This window comes from Nannospalax galili, unplaced genomic scaffold (genome assembly GCF_000622305.1).
Source record: "Nannospalax galili isolate Female #2095 unplaced genomic scaffold, S.galili_v1.0 scaffold153, whole genome shotgun sequence".
Lineage (NCBI taxonomy): Eukaryota > Metazoa > Chordata > Mammalia > Rodentia > Spalacidae > Nannospalax > Nannospalax galili.
This window is the reverse complement of record NW_008333469.1, coordinates 677,963-686,358: the sequence shown is the minus strand read 5'-3', so window position 1 is coordinate 686,358 and position 8,396 is coordinate 677,963. Positions and strand designations below refer to the sequence as shown.

The following is an 8,396-nucleotide window of genomic DNA, read 5'->3' as shown; positions in this document are numbered from 1 at the left end:
AAATAAATAAAATTTTTTGATATATATTCACAATAATGTCCTGCATTTCTGTTGTATCTGTTGTAATGTTTCCTTCTTACTCTGATTTTATTACCACCTTCCCTCTCCTTTTTCAGTTAGTCTAGTTAAGTATTTGTCTATTTTTCTTATCTTTTAAAATAACCAGTTCTTTGTCTTATTGATCTAGTTTTTCTGTGTGTGTTTGGTTGGTTGTTGGCTGGTTGGTTGGTTGTTGGCTGGTTGGTTGGTTGGTTGTTGGTTGGTTGGTTGTTGGTTGGTTAGTTGGTTGGTTGTTGGTTGGTTGGTTGGTTGGTTAGTTGGTTGGTTGTTGGTTGGTTGGTTGGTTGGTTAGTTGGTTGGTTGGTTGGTTGGTTGGTTGGTTTTCTATCTCCATTTCCTTTGCCTCTTCTCTGGTCTTTATTATTGGTTTCCTTTTCCCAATATAGAGTTTAGTTGTTCTTGTTTCTCTAGTTCATTGAGATGCAGTAATAGGTCATTTATTAGTTATCACTACATGGTTATTGCCAAAATACCTGACAGAAACAACAGAAAGAAACCACCCTAGGTGTCTCTTATCCAGTCAAGTTGTCCTTAACTACTACATGCCTTCCCTTTCTCAACCTGACATCTAAACATCTCCTTAAACCATTAACACCCCATCCTGGCTCCCAGAAAGTTCATGTCTACTTCCCAATATGAAATGCACTCAATCCAACTATTACAGAATAATGATTTCTCAGTAGTTCTTTTCTTCTCAAAGTAAAGAATTCAGCTGAGAGACACAGATGGAGTAAGCAAAAGTTTATTTAGTAAAGCAAAGGATAACGCTCCAGAGAGAGATTTGGATGGGTAACTCAAATGGGGAAGGGTAGCAGCTGATTGGCTTCTCTACTTTGAACTTTCAAGAAGTTTGTATAACTATTTACTAGGGGAATGGTGTGCTGGTTAGTTTTTATTGTCAACTTGACACAATCTAGTGTCACCTGAGAAAAGAGAATCTCAACTGAGGAATTTCCTAGATCAGATTGGCCTGAGATAATTTCTGTGACACACTGTCTTAATTGATGATTGCTGTGGGGGTGCTCAACCTCACTGTAGGCAGCACTTTCCCTAGGCAGGTGAGTTTGGGCTGAATATGAGCCTGTAAATGAGAAAGAAAGCTGACCACTAAGCAATATTCCCCCATGGTTTCAGCTTTACCTCTTGCCCTGACTTCTCTCAGTGATGGATCATGACCTGGAAGTGTAAGGCAAAGCAAACACTTTCCTCCTCTAAGTTCACTGGGCTAAGGTGATTCATTTTCCTCTCAAATCATGGCAAAGCCCAAGGGAATGTAGGGGGCTCAAAATCATAATATAAATGATATTATAATGAACTCAAGGTCTTTTGAAAATGCAGACTCTTCATGTGTGTGTGTGTGTGTGTGTGAGAGAGAGAGAGAGAGAGAGAGAGAGAGAGAGAGAGAGACAACTGGGAAAGTGCTTTGGTTCCTTAACATCTGATACAGCAGGAAAATTCTAAGTGTAGCTTCAAGAATGCTGAACCACAAATGGACATTCTAACCACCAGGAAACACAGCAATCAAGACTTAGAAGTTTTCCTCACTTCTCTCATATCTAGTTCCCTGCCTAACCAGGAGACACACCTATCAAGATAAAATTTTAGTCTTCCTTGATTACCTCATATCTAATTCCTTGCCTATGGAGTCTCACAACTTCAAGAGTCCACATAGTCTTAAGTTTCCTGGCCATTGTTCAAAGTACTCTGAAATTTAAATCAACTCTTAGCTGCCAATCTCTGTAAAAATCAAAAACAAGTTATAACTAATCTGGTCAGGGAGACTTACAGGACAGTTTTTGCTCCTTGCCCTCCAAGGTCAACTAAGTTCCAGAGGACTATGGAGCATCTCTCAAAATGTCCTGTTAACTGTGGTGAATCACCTGTCTTCTTGTTCAGGGAGACCATGGAGACCCCACCAGATGGACTTGAATCAGTGTCCAGTCTACAAAGAGGAGGGTCAACACAGAGGAAACATTTCCTCCATGCTTCCAAGTGAAACCAGCCATGGTCAAGTAGGACCTTTGACTGATCTTCACATAGGCAGTACTGGTAAAAGAAAGGAGCCAGGGCCTCCTCCCAAGCCCATGTGACCCTTGAGGAACAGATCCCTAAACAACCTTAAGCGTAAAAATAAATTGGTTTATTTTGGCCAACTGTATGGTCTTAAATACCTAAAAGTATAACCAAAGATTAAGTTGATCAGTATATTTCTTTAAGAGTACAAGGGATTATACTTCCCAGACATTAGACTTAAGCCCATACAAAATGTTATTTAGACAATTATTTCTCATTGATGATTTTATTTCTAATCACAAAGTGCCACTCAGATGTAAAACTTCAAATCTTTGTCTGCGATACTGTAGTGCCCACCTGTAGCTAAGGGAAACAACCCACTATTGTTCTAAAATGATGGCTAAATTTGTTTTCTCCCCCTATCTAGAAGCCTTTGCAAAGGAACCGACACTAATTCTAACCACTCCAACAGCTACCAAAGTGCCTGAAAACAAATCCTTACTCCATCACTCTTGAGACCGGCCTTGGCAGATAAAAGAAAAATGAGGAGGAACCCAATAGAGAGACGCTTTTGGAAGCTCTCATCAAGAAATTCCAATGGACTTTAATATGAACATTTGAAATTTGCCATGTTTTGACTTTTTCTAATTCCCTGTCTAGAACTTGTAATGCTAACTACTCTTGCCTTTACTTCTCCATCACATCTCCTAGGCACCAGTCAATGATTTTCTTTTCTCCCTATGGTTAAGAGTTATGCAATTTGAAAGTCTTTAGATAAACCCACTGAAGGGGTACCCCAATTGCATCACCCTGCAACCCTGTTCAGCATAGAAGAAGCCAGAGTGGTCTGTGTCCCAATTACCTATAAGCAATTTGGGTAACCTCTTCAGAGAATGGCATAGGCATTAACTAGGCAGTTAGAGTAAAAAGACCCCGAAGAAAAGTAGCCAGTTTCTTGGCTAAAAGTCAAAATGTCCTTGGGTCTCTTAGCAACATACTCTGTTCCAAAGGCCAAAAATGTCAAAAGTATTTGGGAGCTCTTATCTAATCCTTAAAAGATTTTAGGGTTACCTCTTCAGAGGCGGGGGAGTGTTAGAGTAGCAAAAAGTCCCGTAAGTTTAACTGGTCAAGACTATAAAATCCCTAGTCTATCTGTTGGAGGGCCCAACTTCCCAATCTCACTGGTCGATCACCTGGTGATAGAACCACCCCTAGGAAGACAGGTTCACCTTAAGTTATGCTAAATAGATGGACAGAATACCTGGTGCATTAATGAGGTAGCAGATTTCTCCTGCCTGGAATCCCACCTTGTAATGCAGAACTCCACAGAACTTCTGACCAGCCAGTCATGTAGGTCTCTGTAAGTCTGTCTGCTTTCTGCTGTTTGGTTCCATTCTTCAATTCTTTTATGAATGAGACTAAGAACCCTCTAGGGGACCCTCTCCCTCCTCCACCCCATTTCAGTAAAGGCCAAAACTATAGACATATGGCATCTTACTTTAATTAAGAGACCAAATTACCTATACTAACAGTATGTGAAGGTGCTTTGCAGACAATGATAGACTGGCACAAGTCCTTTGAAATATTCTGGAAAAAAATTCATCTTGTATTCTTTGTATGTTCAGAATGTAGCACTGTCAGAAATCCTCAAAAATAAAATAAATAAAAACAAGTTACATAATTCCAACATGCAGTAGCTCAGAGTAAAATGTTTCCATTTCAAAAAGGAGGAATAGACATAGAATGTAAGGATGAAATAAAAACAGGACTGACACTGAGCAGAGAAAACAGGAATTCTCCAACTCCATGCCCAGTATTCACAGCACATAGTGCCATCATGTGAGATCAAAAGGGCATGGGCAGCCATGACCCTTTCGCCTTGCTGCTTGCAACCTGCCTGACCTCTTTCATAAACTGCCTCCAGTTGGTGCTGTAACATTCTTTGATAGATGTTTCACATTACAGATATCTCCAGTCTCAGAGTCTGTATTTTACCTTAGTTTTCACCCTCACAGCTTCAAGGACTGCCCATTCACTGGCTGCCTATATGGATACTGAGCCTGACAAATATTTCCTGACCCCCCGGATTTTCCTTTGAAATCTTGGTGGAAGCCTCTAATAGCCTGTATAACTCTTGTGTTCTTCATGTCTGAAGAAGAATCAGCACCACATAGTTGCTAAAATCTGCTGCCAATTTAAGCAGTACCATGGCCCTTTCAACCATGGTTACAGCAGCCTCTTACTTAGGCTCTGGATAGATGAACCTGGGAAACTGCTTTCCTAGGTGTCACTGTCTGGGCAGGCTGCCCTGGCAGCCCTCTATTCTCAAGGGAAAGTTTTTCAAGCTACTTTACAATGTTATGCCCTGGAACCTACATAGCTGAGTTGTGGTCAATGCCTAGGATATCCCCATGGCAACTTTCCTGTTGCCCCAGTGCAAAGTGTTTGACTTTTTAGTGACTCTATTAGGTACTTTTCTTGTTGCTGTGACAAAATAACTTACAACAGCAACTTAAAGATTTGAAAAGATAGTCCTTCATGGTGGGGATGGCATGGCAACAGGGTCATGGGCAGTTTATCACGTTACATCCATAATCAGGAAGCTGGTACCTAGCTTGCTTTCCCCTTTGTCTCTTTTTATTTACTCTGGGCCTATGGGACCCTAATCAATGAAATGGTGCCCTCCCCCATTCAAAGCAGATCTTCCCTCCTCAGTTAAACTTCTCTGGGAATACCCTCACAGACATGTCTAGAGGTATGCCTCCTATGTAATCCCTAATCCGGTCAAGTTGACAATGGAGATTAGCTATCATAGGCACTAATCACTTAAGTACCCCTACCATTCTGTCTACAGCCTTTTTTTCTCTTTAGGTTTATTTTAGATAAAATAGTTGAAGACAAGTTATAATGATACATTGTACAAAAACTCTAGAAAATAACTTAAGAGAGTGTTTTAAGTATGTAACTCTGGGAAGGGAAGTTTTTTTCACAAATAGACTCTTTGTGAGTTATGAAACAAAGGTCCCTCTTACAAAACAGTTTTTTTTTTCCATCAAAAGCAACCTCCTTACACCAATAGATCTTTGCAGTTCTGCAAATGTGAAGCAGTCAACACTTCATTAAATTCAGAAACAATGTACACTTAAAACATCTGTATTACACAGTGACCCAAACTTCCCATACCTATATTGAGTTTACCAGTTTTCAACGAAGCAACAAGCACTTGAGTTATTCCCATAGCTTCTTTCAGTCAACAGACGGTGATTCCAGTTCTATTAACCTGTATCATACAATTCCAAGAAAGAATAGCAACGGTCTAGCCAAACCAGCCAACTGGAAAGGACACTATCTCCTGTTCTTTTTACCAGCTTTCCAGAGAGCAAGTGCTTGGGCTTCATGTCAAACGCATGTCTATCTGCCTCCCCTTTCCTCCCCAAGTAATTCATCCTCTTCCGAACATTCTTCATCATTGTCTTGGCTTTCTTCACCATCTTGACATCTCAAAGACCAGAATCGTCATGTGGAGTTCGAGAGCAACTCCAACTCCAGGATATAGAAGAAGGTGCAACAGATTCTTCCCGCTTTCTTTTCCTAGAGACACTCAGAGATCTTCTTTCCTGGACTGCATAGTGGGCACTGTCTTTATCATTCAAGTCAACATTAAGATTATGTATCTCATTCTCCAAATCTGCCTGCTGAACATTTTTAGTTGTTTGGGGCATCCTGGGACCCTGGGTATTCTTTTCTTTAGAATGCAGAATTTTCAACTTCTTTTTTTTTCCTCTAATTTGCTTTTCCAGCTGTCAGATTTCCGTCATCTCCTCCCCTCACTTTCAGAGTCACTATCTTATTCCCCAGTGGCTGTTCTCAGCTCTTCTTCCTTTTCTAACTCTTTCAGTCTCTTCATGATGGCAGGACCAATATAATCAGTGACATTATGGCCTTCCAGTCATGAAGTCATTAAATCCTAGTATTTCTGAAGATACAAAATGTAATCATCTCCCATTTCCAGTTCAAGATCTTGTTCTCTTTCCTTCTTGGATTCCTCAATTTCCATTCTTTTCCTGCCAGCCACTGCCTTCCAGGATGAAAAGGGGCCTAGCCTTACCGTCTGTTGTTTGGTACAGCTAGACGCAATCTGTTCAGAACATCATTCACTTTATTGCCTTTCATTTTTGTTTCCACTCGATGAGCCAAAAGCCTATCACAAGCCTCTGTTTTAACTTGAATAACGCCTTCCTCAGTCAGGGTGCTGGTCTCAATTACAGGGAATCCTTCAGTCTGTAAGTCTGTGAATATTTTCTGGTCATCTTCAGGAAGTTCAGCTATTTTCTTCACATCACATTTGTCACAATGATAAGAGGCTTATTGATAGAGATGTCTGATACTCTGGAAGAGTTCTAAGTATTCTTTTAACCCATGTCCACATTGCTCAGACAGATCCATCACATACAGAGCCACAGCATGAAGGCGGGCCAGGGCTGTGATAGCCTACAGTTTCCAAAGGTGTTCAGATCCTCCAAAGGATCATCCAAAATCCCCAGGGCATCTACAACCTGCCAGTGCAGATACTTAGAGTCCCTGTGTCCAATGAAAAGAGACTTGGTGGTAAATGCACAGGGCTGAACATCCACATCTGCTCTCATCACCATATTGATGAAGCCGGGCTTCCCAACACTTGGATAACCATACAAAAGCAGAGTCCTTGTATTTGGATCAAGGGTTGGCAAGCGGGATAAATGTTAACTCACTTGCTCCAAATACTCCAAACTCTGTGGCTGTCTCTTGTTAATGGTGCACATTCGCCCAGGGCAGCACACTTCAGCTGCTTACAGTGGTACAGAGAATCCCTGTACTTCATAAGCTGCACATAGTCTACAGCAACATTGTCCACCAAATTTTTGGTAGTATTTATTTGTCCTAGAACCAACTTGTAATGCTCCTTGCCATAGAGATATTCATCAAATAAACATAAAATGGATGGATATCGTCCAATTTGGGAAAATCTATCAGAATCTGTGAGAGTCTGTCATGGAAATTCTGTTGAGTAAATTTGACTTGTCTCATATAAAAAATGCCTAATGCAATGAATTTGGTAATGCTTATGAATAACTGTTGGAGTCTTTTGTTAAGTCCTCAATAATGTCAGGTCAATGAAGTCCTTGGCAGAAAGCACCACTATAATCTTAAAGTTGTAGCGCTCCGTGTGAGCAGTAGCAGGATGCACTAGGAGGCCGGAGTGCCACCATCAGGAGCAGGCGAGACTTCTGCCATTCTATGAGGCCTGGGCTTAGGCCTGCGGACACAAGCATGTGTCACTTCCAGCACTGCGCCCCTTCCCAGCACTGAGGTCCACAGTCAAGAGATGAAGGAAGCCGGAGGTGGGGAGGTTGCATCCTTGTGGGTGATGGAGGGGAGGGGCTCTAGGCTGGCTACCTTGAGAGTCGGCTGGAGACCCACCCTGAGCCAAGCAAACTTCGGGGATCCGGAGGTCGCTGTCTGTCTCGGGGGTCCTTGTGGTCCAGGAGAGTGCCACAGCCTGGGGCTCCAGCATCACCTGGTAGTTAGTTCTGTCGCACCACTGCCGTGGAGTGCAGCAGAGCCATGCCACAGTTAATAACACGGACACGGAGCTGGAGGCAGAGACATTGTGCTTCCTGGCCCGCGCCCACCTGAGCCTCATGGTCTGAGTATGTGCAGCCTTCACCTGAGCTGGGGACAATGGAGAACCCAGTCCTGGGGTTAAGAGCCCTGGCTGTTGTTCCAGAGGACCCAGGTTCAATTCCCACCCAGCACCCACATGGTGGCTAACTCTGTCCACAGCTTTCAAATTTCCCATTTAATAGCCAGGCTCAGAATGTAAAATAAATGAGAATGGCCTCTGGTCCAATTCCCCCAATTTATGGGGACATAAAGGCTTTTTTTCATCCAAAAGTTAATGAGGTTAGCAATCATTTCCCTCATTCCTCCTGGTGTTCTAGCCTTCTGGCATCTCAAAGGAGTCACCCATTTAGCTTGACTTAAAGAATTTTAAGCTTTTCTAGCCTGCTTCTCCAAACTCTTCCAAATTTCTCCCACAACCAGTTCCAAAGCCTTAAACACCCTATAGTCTGATGTCATAGTAACAACCTCATTTCTAGTACCAATTGTCCATGTTAGTTATCAATTATACTTATTTTGGCTCGTAGACTTAGAAGTGTCAGTCCATCATGATGGGAAGAGTGTGTTGGAGCAGAGTAGCTCAGACCAGATGGTCAGGAAGCAGTAAAAGCAAGAATACAGGAAGGAGCCAGAGCAAGACATAGTCCTGTGGACATAACACT

At 42.1% G+C, this 8,396-nt stretch overlaps 1 pseudogene; it reads right to left on the bottom strand.

Annotated features, from left to right (window-relative positions):
* Positions 1-5,348: 5,348 nt before the first annotated feature.
* LOC103730114 lies at positions 5,349-7,756 on the bottom strand (annotated as a pseudogene).
* Positions 7,757-8,396: the final 640 nt, after the last annotated feature.